This window comes from Bos taurus, chromosome 10 (genome assembly GCF_002263795.3).
Source record: "Bos taurus isolate L1 Dominette 01449 registration number 42190680 breed Hereford chromosome 10, ARS-UCD2.0, whole genome shotgun sequence".
Classification (NCBI taxonomy): Eukaryota; Metazoa; Chordata; class Mammalia; order Artiodactyla; family Bovidae; genus Bos; species Bos taurus.
In genome coordinates, this window is record NC_037337.1 from 88,282,725 (window position 1) to 88,298,582 (window position 15,858).

General features: G+C 47.4%; 1 long non-coding RNA gene across 1 annotated transcript; it reads right to left on the reverse strand.

Annotated features, from left to right (window-relative positions):
- Positions 1-2,651: 2,651 nt before the first annotated feature.
- On the reverse strand, positions 2,652-15,744 carry LOC101904398 (uncharacterized). Its single transcript, XR_009496255.1, has 3 exons — positions 14,918-15,744; positions 7,695-12,532; positions 2,652-4,125 (listed from the first exon to the last, which is right to left on the reverse strand). It is a non-coding gene; the product is annotated as an uncharacterized lncRNA (long non-coding RNA).
- Between the last annotated feature and the right edge of the window lie 114 nt (positions 15,745-15,858).

The window sequence follows — 15,858 nt, forward strand, 5'->3', positions numbered from 1 at the left end:
TCACTGTCCTTGCACCAAGCTTGGGACTAAAGCTTTGTTCCTTCTTTAGGAGTTGGGCTCTGAAAAGAAGGGCCCTGGAGATTCAACACAGGACCAGGCAGAAGCTGGGGCTCTGCAGTCCGAGAGTCCAGGGTCTTCAGCCCACAAGCCGCGGAAGGTCCCTGCTGGGATCAGACACACACCAAGAAGGTTCCAGCTCCCAGCGAGGACCCAGCTGAGCAGAGGCGTTAGGCTGGAATGCAAGTGGGGCTGAGAGGCCTGGAAAGCAGGGCCCTTCCACAGTCAGCGCTTCTAAAAAAGCCTGCCGTCCCCAGCACAGAGGCTGCAGGGAGTAGCAACTGTTGTTCTCTATATTTCAGAGAAAAGCGCTTTTCATGCTGATGATGTCAGTAATATTTCAGGACCTAAACAAGCCTAGTTTTTCACAGTCTGTAGGACTGAGGGCTCCTAACGCTCTTTAAAAGATGCTAGGCCCTAAATAAAATCCCATTTGTCACCAGGCCACCCATTTCTCTCTCTTTCTCGAGCCCTGGTGCCAAGAGGCAGTCACAGCCCTCCAACAGCCAGCGGCAACACTCCTGGATCAGTTTCCCGAAGAACTTCATCATGAAGAAATTGCTGTCACTTTGCCTGGAGCTGACAAGCCCAGGAGAATCTCCGAATGAGGCTTCCCTGGTGAGAACACAGCCCTTCTGGGAGCCTCGGTTCCTCAGAGAATGTTCGAACTGGGAAGTAACTCCAGAGTGCTGAGCGCTGCATAGGGTTTGTTGTTGTTGTTCAGTCGCTCACCCGTGTCTGACTCTTTTCGACCCCACGGACTGCAGCACGCCAGGCTTCCATGTCCTTCACTACCTCCCAGAGTTTGCTCAAACTCATGTCCATCGAGTCGGTGATGCCATCCAACCATCTCATCCTCTGTCGCCCCCTTCTCCTCCTGCCTTCAATCTTTCCCGGCATCAGGGTCTTTTCCAATGAACCAGCTCTTCACATCAGGTGGCCAAAGTATTGGAGCTTCAGCTTCAGCATCAGTCCTTCCAATGAGTATTCAGGGTTGATTTCCTTTAGGATTAGAGTGGTTGGATCTCCTTGCAGTCCAAGGGACAGTGTGGGGTTAGCAGGGCTTTTCAACTTCAGCACTAAAGGTATTTGGGCTGGATAATTCTTTGTGGTGGGGGAAATCCTGTGCTTTGTGAGATATTTAGGACCATGCCTGGCTTCCATCCATAAGACATCAATAGTATCCCCTCCCCACTTCCCCCCTATCATGCCAATCAAGATTGCCTCTGGATACCACCAAATGTCCTGGGGGTAAAATCATTCCTGGCTAGGAGTAGCTCTCATTCAATGACTACACAGCTAAGGAGATTCAGGGGAAAGCTGGCCACACATACCTCAAGGGAATTCTCACTCCAGGACAAAAGAGGCCAAATCTACATGGGTGTCTCAGTTAGTGCTCTGTTGGATGCAACTCTAGATGACTTAACAAGGGTGAGGGGTGGATGCTGTCACTTGTAACTGAGAAGACCAGGGATTCAGGCACCTTGCTGGCTCAGGCCCAGCTTGAACCAGAGACTCAAACAACGTCACCAGGACTTGGTTCTGGATTCTGCTGTTCTCCAGTTTTGGAATTCTCAGAGGGCCCAGATGGTCACCAGTGCTCCAGTGCTACATCTTCCCAGGCTGGAGACTTGTGGAGGGGAAAAAGGGGAAGTGTTTTTCTTCCTGCAGGCCTTGCAAAAGTATCATTGTATTTTCTTGGCTCTGATTTGGTCAAGAGTCTGTCACCAAGCAAAACACCATGGCCAGAGAACATGCAGGTCTAACGGGCCAGGCTGTGGTCATATGCCCATCTCTGGATCTGAGAGCACAGTCAACTCTGCATGCAGGGCACCAAAGATGGAAAAGAAAGGGTTCCCAAGAGGAAAACCACAAAGCCCAGGGGAGAGGACTCCAGATGACAAAAAGCCACAGGTCCCTACCACAGTCTAGACCAAAAGGGGCTCATAAGCTCATCCATCAAGGTGACCGGTGAGAGTTCAAGGAGGACTTGACTGAATGGCACTGCAAAGGCTGTGCCATGGTCATCCACATCAACCTCCAGGTGACAAACACTCTCTTAGGTGTCTCTGGGACAAACTAGCAACTGTCATGATTCCTTCAAATGGCTTCTTGAAATGGAGACCACCAGAGTTTCATCAGGATCCTTCCCCCCTCTTTCATAGGTATATATTTGCCACTAGGCTCAAAGCTTCCCAGCTAGGAACGGCGTTTGCCAGCCTCCCTTGCAGTTAGGTGTGACCGTGAGACTAAGCTAACACTAAATGAACAGAAGAGCTGACCAGACCTTGAGATGGTGGGTGTGCCATGCACACTCTTTTTCCTTCCCTTGAACCAGAATAAGAAGTTGCCTGAGACCCAGGCTTTGCCTGTGCAAGTGAGAATGATGCCTTAAGGGATGATAGAGGAAAATGCACAGGAACCTGGATCCCTGAAGGACCAGGTAGAGCCTCCTGCTAGCCTGGAATGACTATCTCAAGTGAAAAAGAAATGCCTATCTTTTCTAAGCCAGTAAATTGTTGTGTTTCCGCTATTTTAAGATGCAATGACACTTTGCAAGGACTGCAGGAAAAAAAATATGCAAGTTTTTATTTTCATATTCTAGTATCTTTGAAACCCATGATACCATTGGCCAGGCAGTGGCCACCTTTAAGTCAGGCCTCAGGAAAATATTCTTGTGAGGCTCTTGTCTGTATAAACAAATTAAAATGAACACCTTACAAAAATTTGTAAGTTCATGTGAGGTATAGTGATTTATCAATGAAGATTTAGAATAATAGGTAGAGAAGAGCTGCTTATTTATTTTTTATTGTCTCATTAATGCACATGAGGAATCTTCCTCCGGGGCAGACAGCATCTCTTCCTGTTTAGATCCAGAAATCTACCTCTTCATAATTTCGTGTCTCGCACCAGGAGGAAACAGCGGCAACACATTGTTATGTTGACTAAATACTGGACACATAATATTATTCTTTCAAGAACAGAGTGACAACGTTCCGTGTCGGCCTTTACTTGCCTCTTTTGCACGTGTGTTAGTTGCTTAGTCGTGTCCGACTCTTTGCAACCCCATGGACTATAGCTCAGCAGGCTCCTCTCTGTCCATGGATTTCTCAGGCAAGAATACTGGAGTGGGTTGCTATTTCCTTCTCCAGGGGATCTTCCCGACCCAGGAATCAAACCTGGGTCTCCTGCGTTGCAGGCAGGTTCTTTACCATCTGAGCCACCAGGGAAGCACTTTGTTGCATACCACTGGCCATTTCATGTTTATTGAGGCTTCTTCTCAGTTCTGGAAAGAATGTATTGTGTGGAAGTGGCATTTTGTGTCCATTTGATAGAGATCCTATGTGTTCTTGGTCCCAGATACCCTTGTTGGCCAAAGCTAATGGTGAAAGATGGATTTTTTAAACAAGCAACCTTAGTAACAGAACACATATATTGGTTAAGATTTTTTTTTTAACATGGACCATTTAAAAGTCTTTATTGAATTTGTTATGCTGTTGCTTCTGAGGGCTTCCCTGGTGGCTCAGAGAGTAAAGAATCCACCTCCAATTTGGGAGACCTGGGTTTGATCTCTGGGTTGGGAAGATCCCCTGGAGGTCATGGCAATGCACTCCAGTATTCTTTGCTCGGAGAATCCCCATGGACAGAGGAGCCTGGTGGGCTACAGTCCATGGGGTCACAAAGAATCAGACAAGACTGAGCAACTAAGCACATTGCTTTTTTTTTTTGCCACATGTTTTGGTTTTTTGGCCGTGAGGCATGTGGGATCTTGGCTCCTTGGCCAGGGATCAAACCTGCACCCCCTGCATTGGAAGGCAGAATCTTAACCACTGGACTGCCAGGGAAGTCCCAACACTTGAGTTTTGAACTTACAATATATTTAGACCATAATGGCCAGATTCTATAGTTCCTTTCACCATTTGAAGAAGGTGTAAAGTAGCTGCTGACTTGCATTCCTGACGTCAGGCAGGTCCCAGCCCCCAAAACTCCAGGTCTGCAGGTAGCAGAGCAGGGTTCTGCTTTTCCTGGTACTGGTGTTACTTAATTCCTGCTTATGCAGCATCCCTCCTGCAAGATCAAGAAAGTACCAGCATCAAAACCTGAAGAGTGTCCCCACCTTGGAAAACAAATCCCAAAGATACTAGTGAAAACTCTTTTAAGATAAGCTGCGTCAGTCACCAGCGCTCTCGACATGAAGAATGATGCTGGGGAAAGTGTACCAATGATTCCAAGATGGCAAGTGGCTCAGAACAGCTGGCCCCTGATGGCAGAGGGGGGGTGGATGCTTGATGTCAGCATGTCAGCGAGCACACACGTGCACTAAGTCAGTCCCATTGCCTCTGGTTCTAGGACTGGCTTCAGCAGTGGAGGAGACATGGACTATTTCCCACTCGGCCTTAAAACAAGGACAGGGCACCATGTCGAGATGGATTCTGTTGGGTCCAGACCTCACATCTGGGCTGAAGACACATGATGTGTGGACACGGAGCTACCCCCGGAAAGATCCCACCAGCCTCATGAAAGTCACATGGATGTGACAGCTGCTGTATTTCCTTCCTCCAGCATGCCTTTAGAGAACAACAAACGCTTTACAGCTATGTAAACGCTTTACAGAATGTAAAGCACATTCACTTACATTGTCTTATCCCCTTCTCACAACCCTGGAAAGGAGGGCAGACGTTAATCTTCGCTGTCTTTCAAAACTGAAAAATGGCAGCCCAGAAAGGGAAAGAGATTTAATCAGGAAACCAACCACGGGTTGTGACAAAGCCTGAATTTGACTGATATCTTTAATGCCACTCCCTGAGCTCTGTCTATCATACCATGAAGTCTACTTTCAGGAAAATTCCACTTCTGTCTTTGTCTTTTGCATTACCTGGATCTAAATAGTTTTGCTCTGTGTTGGTTGGCTTTTGTTGCTGTTGTTTTAGAGAAACATGATTCCAGTCTACAATCAAAATTCTTGTAGAGCAAGAATCCCATTTGACAGCCACCATTGCTAATTTCTCTTTAAAAAAATTATTTGGCTGCACTGGGTCTTAGTTGCAGCACTCAGGGATCTTCTCTCTTCATTGCAGCCTGCAGGATCTTTAGTTGCGGCATTCAAACTCTTTGTTGCAACATGTGGGATCCAATTTCTCAACCAGGGATCGAACCTGGGCCCCCTGCAAGGGGAGCTTGGAGTCTTAGCCACCGGAACACCAGGGAAGTCCTGCTAATTTCTCTTAAATGACACCCTCATCAATTGCCCATGAGATAGCCACTTTCATGCATTACATCCCATGGAAACAAGAGGGACCTTTAAGAATGGGGTGGGTAATCTTTACTTTATTTTCAAGTTACACAAAAAAGCCTCAGTACTCCTGCTGCTGCTGCTAGTAAGTCACTTCAGTCGTGTCCGACTCTGTGCGACCCCATAGATAGCAGCCCACCAGACTTCCCCGCCCCCGGGATTCTCCAGGCAAAAACACTGGAGTGGGTTGCCATTTCCTTCTCCAATGCATGAAAGTGAAAAGTGAAAGTGAAGTCACTCAGTCGTGTCCGACCCTCAGCGACCCCATGGACTGCAGCCTACCAGGCTCCTCTGTCCATGGATTTTCCAGGCAAGAGTACTGGAGTGGGGTGCCATTGCCTTCTCCATCAGTACTCCTGGCTTTTGTTAATTCTGGGAGGGAGCTTACAGAACACCACCAACTTCCCCGCTCCACCTCCACCCCAGGTATTAGTATCTGTTTGCATCAGTTGGCACAGTTTTGTTATTTTTATTGAAGTAGAGGGTTTGAGTTTTACTCCTTTTGCTTTGTGGGGTTGTTTTGTTTGGGTGCAGAGCTCCTTGGGGAGGAAGGTCAGAGTAAGGGAAGGAACTGATGGAGCTGCCATCCTGCATCCTGCCTGAGAGACTTGTCTCCAGCCCCAGGGAGGAAAGAGTTAGCCTGATAGATGGTGAGAGAAGTAATCATGTGAGACTTTGAGCAACTAAAAGATACCAGCGGTTCTGCTAGGGCACACGGGCTGTAAAGGGCAACGGATCAGTGAGAAGGGCATTGGTTCCCTATAGATCCATCCCGCCCTCCGCTTTGGCAACTTGGTGGTGTAGTGGCCCCAGGAGAGAACGGCATCCCCAGGCAACAGGAGTGATCGCTCTAAGAACAGTGTTCTTACCGAAGACACACACGCTGATGAGGTGCACTTCTTTAAAAAATTAATTATTCATTTATCTTGTTTATCTTATTTTTGGCTGCACTGGTTCTCTGTTGCTGCATGCAGGCTTGCTCTGGTCGTGATACATGGGCTTCCTACTGCAGTCACTTCTACTGTTTCGCAGCATGGGCTCTAGGGTGCACGGGCTTCAGTAGGGCTGCACACAGGCTCAGAGTCCCACGGCACGGGGAATCCTCCCAGACCAGGAATTAAACCCATGTCCCTTGCATTGGCAGGCCGACTCTTAACCCCTGGACCATTAGGGAGGTCCCTAGGTACTCTATCCAAGGGGCTGTGAAGAGTAGGACCATCAGCGGGAGGTCACAATGGAACAGCAAAGTGGATCTAATCCCGTCTCCTCGGGAGACACCTCAGGGGCCTCCAGAAGTGACTGAGGAAGAGTTGACAGGACAGAAGATAAGCAGGGACTTCTACAGACCTTCCAGAGGGGCTCAGAGCTGGCAAGATTGAGTCTGGATGTCATTGTGAACTCACTGGCACCCTAGGCTGGTGAAGTCTACTGACGCGCTGCTGTGAAACACTGCACTTTATTCTTTTCCTCTATGTGCCATTCAAGTTTGAACATCCCATCTTTAGTAAAGATGCCGTGAAATATGCTTACAGAGCAGATTTCTTCCAAGAGCAATTCTTCCACTGGCTGACGGCCCTGATTCCCCTCCCCCTTCTCTGGAGGGCTGTTGTTGTTGCTAAGTCACTTCAGTCATGTCCGACTCTATGTGACCCCATAGACGGCAGCCCACCAGGCTCCCCCGTCCCTGGGATTCTCCAGGCAAGAACACTGGAGTGGGTTGCCATTTCCTTCTCCAATGCATGAAAGTGAAAAGTGAAAGGGAAGTCTATCAGTCGTGTCTGACTCTTCGCAACCCTATTGACTGCAGCCCACCAGGCTCCTCCGTTTGTGGGATTTTCCAAACATGAGTACTGAAGTGGGGTGCCATCGCCTTCTCCGATGAATGAGTCTACCTATTTGTAAAAATGTGACTGATGAAAACAGTGCAATCACTAGCTTATCACACTGTGCGATTCCCCCTGGGGGAATCCTAGGGCTCAGGGCCGGAAGGAAAAGAAGTAACTCTTTTCTGTGTTAGGGCAGAGCAGCAGATTGCTAAAGGTTTCTAAATGATCAGGAGATGAGGCAAAGGTTTTTGCTGTTTCAGCTGAAGTTGGAATGAGAAGACCTGTGGGGTAGGCTGCAATGTGGATGAGGTAGATTAGAGAAGTCAAGGATTTCCCAACATCGAAGGGTGTTAAAAGGGACCCTGCTCCAGGCCCATTTTGAAAGGTAAACAGAGAGGCCTCCGTTTGTCTGCCATCCTTCCAGATCTTGAACTGACTCTCTCTGTTCCTGACTCCCACCCTCTTCCTGAGTTCACTGGTCTTCTGTCCATGTTCAGCATCTTCATTATCGCACTTACCAACTCTGAGCTGTGAACTTCTCAGGGGTGGAGACTGTGTCCTGGTCTTTAATGTGTCCTTGGACCCTCAGGAGGTACAATGCACACAGTGAATGTTGGTTGGTCTGATCCTAAGTGAAAAGGTGCTTGGAGACAGGAGGCTACATCAGGACTCCTTAGAGCAGTAGGCGTTCACACGTCTGAGCTTCACCTGGGGAATGGGCCGCCAAGAGCTACAGAAGCTGCCCAGAGGATGCAACGAGAAAGCATCAGGAAAACGTCTCTATAGTGCCAGCTCACTTACTGCCCTTCTCCCCTCTGTCCCCTTCCTGGCGTCCCCTTCTGCTTGACGTTGGGTCTGGAAGCAAAGGTCAGGCGCTCTGTGTGAAGACGGAAAGTCTAGGTCTGAGTGATTTCTCACGAATGGCAAAGCGTCTGAGGGAACTGGGCAGCAGAGATGAGCAAGCTGCCGGTCCCGCCTGGGATGTGGAACGCAAGTGGGTTCACAAAACATGGGGGCGGGGGGACATTTCTGGTGCCAGAATACAGCTACCCACGGAAGCTACCGCCTTCATCTGTGGATTCCGAGTCCATTCAGAAGGGGTGGCCAGTGAGTGTGTGCCGGGCTGGGCACCAGTGCTGCAACCGACAGATCTTTCATTCCATGGCCTGGCAGATTCCTGGGGAAGAAAAGATGCCAAATCAATTCCCCAGGAGAATCAACTCCAGGGAAAGGGGCTAGTCAAACCCTGGTGCTCTCTAGCCATGGTCTACCCGATGGGAAAGACCTCGCTCAAGGGGTCAAGCTCAAAGACTCGTTAATGCAAAGATCTGGAACACGCCAAAGTCCCTCCTTAGGTGGAGGGAGGCTGATGGCACTGTAGACAAAGAAAAGCAAGTGGCTTCTTATAACGGAAATGTGTCAACTAGAGGGGGGGCGCGCTGTGAACGCCTCAGCAGCAATCACACGGGAAGATGGCAGTGCAGACAGAGGGCAGCGCCGTCCTCCCGACAACACTGGTGGGGTCAGACTCCAAAAGAGCTGTTTAAAAGCTGCTAATTACTGAGATTCCAGTAAGAGCTCTGCCTTAAAAGTGATTTCGAACTGATTGCAGCTTTTTGAACTGATTGCAGCTGTAAGCTATAAAGGAAGGAATCTAAATAAAAGGGAAAAATCCTTTGATCAAACACTAAGGAACTCTTCCAAATAACAATACCTTCCTTTTACATATCCATCTCAGCTGTCTCACATGTGTAAACAAATGATTTCTATACATCAATTAAACACACACATTCCCAGAGACAGGGACCATACCTGTTCATCCTTATAACTCCTGACAGTATTTAGCATAGTAGCTGGCACATGGAAGATGCTTACTGAACTGAATTTAATTGATGCAATTGCTGCATTAATGATTTAATCAGATCGTTGTCATTTCTGACAATAACAGGCTGCTTTAAAATGAATACTAAATTTCTGTGCTGTAAAGCAGTACAGAAGTCCATTTTAATAGCCTCAAATCCAGGAAAACATGACCTATTTTTTCCAGAAGCCCAAAAGAAATATGCAAACAGACATTCTCGAAAGGCAAAGTCAACCACTCTACATTCTACCACAGAGACCATGCTGATTGTGCTGCGTGAGTTGCCAGGCAACCACTTGGTAATTCCCCGTGTAATACCGATGAACCTGTCATCTGCTCTCTCGGCTATATGTGACATGAGGAGACAATAGGTAAAGGACGGCCAAGAACACCTACACCTGGATGACACCATCTCTCCCGAAATGTGATAACACTGGAGAAAATCCCCAGGCCCTGTCAGAAAGTGCTGGAGGGAGAATTTCGTTAAACTATTAGCACAAGACATCCAGTGAATTTTCTTGGATTTACCCTGTGGGTAAGTCCTGTGGGTGATCCTGTTATCCCTGTCCACAAAGCAGGGGACCAAAAGCCCTGAAATTCTGCATGTGGATGCTGTCAATTCAATAAGGGCTCCAGATCAGCGGGTCCCATGACTCCAGCTGGGATGAAATCTTACTGAATAAAAGAAGCCTTTAAGTCTTAAAAGGGACACTCAACATCTCAAAGAAACCCAAGTTCTGGGTGAATAAACCTTACTCTTTTATATCAGAAGAGAATACTCTCAGTAATTTCTTTGGAATGATTTCCCAGACATTTTAGGCAAATGAGCTGCCTTACTCCGCTGTAGGTACAGACATCCTAGTCTTTAAAATAGACTGAAAAATCCAATAAAGCTTTGCAGAATGCATAAGGAATGTCAGAAAGCGTCTCTGACATTAAGAAAAGGGCTTCAATTTAAATGCCACTTCAGATTTGGGAGTCTAAGAGTACTCATCTTTTTCATATGAATTTCAAAAGGACCACTCCCCCAAATTAAAAAAAAAAAAGGATATCTGTCTACTCCCTGTTCCCACGGATATGATACTAATGCTTAAGTTTTTTTAGGAAATTTCTTGTTTTTCAGTCTCTAGTTTGAGATTTAAGATCTTGGACCCTGGGATCAGGTAATCAGTTGGAGATAAAATCAACCAGGTAGTTCTGATGAACAACTGGGCAAGGCTTGAACCCAACATCTTGTGCCATCCTGATTTATCCAGCCTGTTGAGATGCTGACTGACGCCAAGCTGGCCCACCCATGTGGAGTGAAGGCCTTAGCCTTCACCAGCCTATCTGGTGCTGGAAAGGGGAGTACTGGTGGGGAAGTTCGGGGGCATTTCTGCATCTGCAAACGGAAGCTATGGCATTCGTCATCTCTGACTACCAATCTTTACATGGTGCTTCATGGGATTCCAAATAAGTCAGCCACGAGCCAAATCGAAAGTGAGGGAGAATTCAAGGGCACTTTTGAGCAAATGCACAACAGACCCTCCGAAGACTGGGATGCGGTGAGGTGAGGCAGCACGAGCAACAAAGGTTCTGGAATTTCTCTGCCAGAATCACAAGTGTGGAGCAAAACCCGTGAGCAGCCACCTTCACTCCAGCCTCTCAAAAGGACACATACAGTCATGTGCAAAAGGCCTGGAGGTGGGAGAGAGTGGAGCAACAAAATAAAATAAAAAGGCATGACCATTCAACCCTTGCCCCAGGGGCCCTGGAAACCCCTCACCATCCTGGTTGGCGGTGTCTTCCTTCTCTGAAGTCCAGTCAGTGATATGGAAGCCCATTGTCAACTTTTCAGGAACCTGGGGTCCCCCTGATGTCAAGTTGGTTGAATGCTTACTATGAAGAACTTGTTTTGTAGGAGAAAAACATTCAGTATAATCCCTGCCCTGAAAGAGCTTAGACCCAGTGGGGGAGATGGGTACCCAAGAAATTACAATGCAAACCAGTTTAGATCAAGCCACAAGACACAGAAAGTGTTCAATTTCAAGAGTGATTGATGTCTACGTGGAGGCTGCCTCTTATCTTGGGCTCTCTAGCCAGCTTCCTACTACTGGAGTGTCAGGTTGCACAGCTCTGTCTGGCTTTCTGCTGTGCTGGCCTGTATTTCTTGTCTTTGGTGAGCCCACGGTGGGGAACTCAGTTGTGATTGGAAAGCTGTTTACAAGAAGGGAGGGAAGATACAAGGCCAAGGAGAACTTCTAAAGTCAAACTGGTCTACCCAAAGGGACAACTGAACAGCTTTCGGAGTCATCCAGAGAAAAAGTTGTGAGTTTAAATCACAGACTTCATCTTCAGTGAGGGGAGATGACACTTTAAAAACCTTTCCACTGGAAAGATTCTAGATAGGGGATAAAACAAGCAAAAGGCAGCTGCTGAGTGGTTTGGAAAGATGTGTGGGTTGAAATCAGCATATACCCTGTCACACACAAGAAATCTCTCTGCCATGTGCAGAGTGAAAGAAAGAGAGGATCAGCTGGAGGTGTTTTCTGCAGACTTTGCCTTTATGGTGCCCAGTCTCCACTCCTGGCATCCTTTCCCACACAAGTGCTTGGACCAAGTGCCTCGGGCTCTGCTCCCCACTGGTCTCCTGCTCAGCACAGCGGGAAAGGGCATGGTAGCACCATTTCCACCAAACACGCAGCCTAGCAGAGCGGCCAGAAGCAAGGACTTCAGAATTCAATTCCTGCTCCACCGCTTACCACTCGTGACCTTGGCAAGTGACATGGCCTCTTGTCCTTAGTCTCCTCTGTAAAACGAGAAGAACAATACCACAACCATGTCACAGGACTGTGGGAGGATTAAAGGAGTAAATCTGGGCAAGTCACTTAGGACAGTGTCTGGAAATAGCACTCTGTGTCAGTTATGATGAGAGAATTTGTCCTGGGTTCTAGAGCAGCTGCAGGTTGAGCACTTATACTTGAGGAATTTCAGGTTTGGGCAAGAAGATGGGGAGCTTTGTGGGAGAGGTTTCCATTGTCCCTGAAATAAAACCCATGCCTAGTATATTGACACCATGACTGTAACCCAGATGTCCTTCTATTGTCTCTGTTCTTCCAGATAGCCCTAAAAATATGAGCTGAGAACTAACCTGGATGGTGGGGGTTTAGGCAGTTGATTCTTGAGGAAAAATGGAATATGCATCCTGCTGTCGCTCATCTCTGCCTCTGCCAGCCCAGGACCTGCTGGTTGCCATCCCCACACACAGACTGGAACATCCCCCTCCTCTCCGCTCACTGACCATGGTGGTGGGACTCTGGGGGCACACACATAACCACCATTCCATCAAATCCTCTTCAAAAATCTGTGGTCAGCAGTAACGCTGAATGCCAGATTCAGGATAACTGTTACAGATGGCCAAACTGAGGTTCAAGGGGAAAAAAAAAGATGGTTCTCGAGTGTTGCTTCAAGAACTAATGCCAGTCCTTGTGGTGTTTTCACTGCTCCTCGGCAAAACTGGAAAAATAAGAATAGCAATGAGAATTCATAAAGCAGAAATTATTCAGTTTTTGACTTGTGAGATTATGGCCTATCTTCTTTCCTGTGTCTTATGTGAGGGAAGATATTGAAATGTCCCATCCTTTGTAAAATGGTATCAATAGGAGCTGGGATTTGAAATTAGATCTTTTGAATACCTTCACTGCTATTTCACTATTTTAATTAATTTTAAAATAACTTTAATTTTATATTCAACTTTGTTAAAGTAAGTATTAAAGAATTACTTATATTGCAAATTATATACTAGATTGGATACTTGAAAATATCTTCAAATAAAACTCAGCACAAAGTTAACTCTTTGCGGCATCCTATGTAGGACTGAAAACTCAAATCCTCACATGGTCTGAAAGAAGGCTGAGCAGAGGCGCAGTTCCTGACCTCCATTGTGTGGCAGGCACTCTGTGAGGGCAGAAAGGAAAAGAAGCCTTTTTGCAAACCCCTAAGAGTAGCATTTCGGAGAAGCAATGGCACCCCACTCCAGTACTTTTGCCTAGAAAATCCCATGGACAGAGGAGCCTGGTGGGCTGCAGTCCATGGGGTCGCTAGAGTCAGACACGACTGAGCGACTCCACTTTCACTTTTCACTTTCATGCACTGGAGAAGGAAATGGCAACCCACTCCAGTGTTCTTGCCTGGAGAATCCCAGGGACGGGGGAGCCTGGTGGGCTGCCCTCTATGGGGTTGCAGAGTCGGACACGACTGAAGCGACTTAGCAGCAATAGCAGCAAGAGTAGCATTTAAAGGAGCAGGTCTCCCCCTGCTGGCAGTGGTGGTGGCAGAATGAGTCTTAAACCACGACTGGTACTGAGGACTCAAATTGGAAAGGATTCCACAGCAAGAAGAGACAGTGCTTGGAAAACCACTCTCCGTCACAGAACCCTGAGTGTGACGACAAAGATTAAAAGAACTCATGGCACTTTGATAGGAAACTGTCATCAGAGGATGCTGATTTGCAAACCCGGTGAATCAGCAAAGAAAGAAAAAGTTTTACGTTGGTTAGCCTCTATAAAAGATTCATTATCCATTTTCATGGTTATTCTATGTATCTAATTATATACAATAGAACCATACAGTACTCAGTTAAAATTATGCCTATCAGTAAACTAGTCTGATTCATTTGGTTCCACTACCAAATCTGTTTTTGAAGTTCAAATGACTGATACAGCATGGCCGTCTGGTCATTAGATAGGTGAAACCAGGGAAGTATGACTTATTTGCACTTGTGGAGGATTAAAATAATCTTCATGCTTTTGCTTATTTCACTTTTTCTCTTTGGCTGGTATGTACTCTGCTCTCAACCACTTCCATTACTGGATATCCTACTTTTACCTGACCTTCTTAAAGCTTTACTTCAACAGCAGAAAACAAGCAGGTTATTTTTCCTTTGATTTTATTAGATTTTGTTCAGAATCCACTGGCATTTATCATATTCTCTCTCATACAACTTATTAAAACATGTCTGTATTTCCTGTATCAGATTCTAAGGTATTTGAGGGCAGACAGTTTTATTCTGCCTCCAGAAGAGGCAGTATGGCCTAATGGTTTAGATCCAGGGCTTAGGAGCTCTGTCATCATGGACAAAAGCTTCAGTGCCTTCATCTAAAACATGGGAACATTAATAAACAGCGACCTCATCAACTTGTACAGACATCAGTAAGACAATGGGCTTCACTCGTGGCTTAGATGGCTAAGAATCTGCCTGCGATGCAGGAGACCAGAGTTCAATCCCTGGGTGGGGATGATCCCCTGGAGAAGGAGATGGCTACCCACTCCAGTATTCTTGTCTGGACAATCCCATGGACAGAGGAATCTGACAGCTACAGTCCATGGGGTCACAAAGAAGTCAGACACAACTCAATGACAGAACTCTCTGTCTCTCTCTCTCACACACACACTCACACACACACACACACACACACACACACACACACACACACGAAAGAGAATACATGCAGAGCTGCCTGGCTCTTCATTACTTGATAATTGTTAACAGTCCTTCCACCACCTAAACAAAAGGCATATATGCTGCAGGCACTCAATTATTTGTTGGTAGAGCTTATGCTAATAAATACATTTAATGCATTAGCATTATCTGTGTCTGGAGGACTAATGGGATTACCTATGACTCTGCAAGGCTTGAATTACCAACAGAGGGCAAATTTACCCTGCCCATCTTCTAGATCCAACACTAACTTTCAATGATGCTGGCAATCAATGCGCTGCACAATCTGCACTGTCCAACCAAGTAACCATTAGCTACACGTGGTTGCTGAGGACTTGAATGTGCACAGCCTGAATGAAGAAAACACCCACGTTTTCATTTCATTTAATCAGTTTCAGTACCTCCTCATGATTAGTGGCTACCCTACTGGACAGGGTCGCTCCAGAACTTGCCTCTACCGGTGGCAATCTTTAAATTCTTCCGTGTCCCCTTTTCCAGCTGTAAAATAACTTTTTCTAATTTAGGAGGTAACCTTCACTGACTCAATGCATCGGAATTTCAACTGATCGCAACCCCATTTTTTTTTGTTGTTTGTTTGTTTAGCTGATAACACGTTGTTCGTGGTGACACTTCAAGAACTGGCCTGAGAAACAGAATCCATTTGAAACTCAACATCTCGGTCAGTCGCACAATGAGTCATACATCAAATGACATTAAGTCACCCATCAAAAAAATACTGATTGCGTCCCTGCCACGTGAAGCACTGTCTGGAGGTAAGGAAGGCAAACCGACGCCGCGACAGGCTCGGCAACAAGATGAGCAGTGCTGGGGACGGTGGGGGCGCGGTCCGGGCAAGCCTCCTTCGGGCCGAGACCCGGCGAAGCTGCCCGGCTGCTTCCGCTCGGGCTTGCGCGCAAGTCAGCCTATGGCCCGTCCCGGTCCCCAACGCCGACGGGGTCTCGGGGTACAAACCGAGAGCGCTCTCCCGGGCTGACTTCCACCCACGCCCTAAGAAGAATCACGCCTCCGGCCTTGTCTGCTAGAAGCCGACACGCCCCGGCTTCTCCAGACCCCGCCTCAGAACTGCGCCCCACGCCTGCTCCACAGCAGCTCCCGTAGCACAAGGTCCCCGTACAAAATGGCGGTTTGGCCTGAGGAACTACTAACCATAGAGATGCCCGCCTTCCACGGATAGAGCGCCGACCTCTGAAAGGACGCCCAGCCCCCCCCCCCCCCCCCCCCCCCCCCCGCTCCCTGAGGACGACGTGCCGGCGTCGTCTTCCGGCTGAGACGGGAAGAGCGGGCGCCACCAAGGGCCCTTCTAGCAGAACAGCGAGCAGTC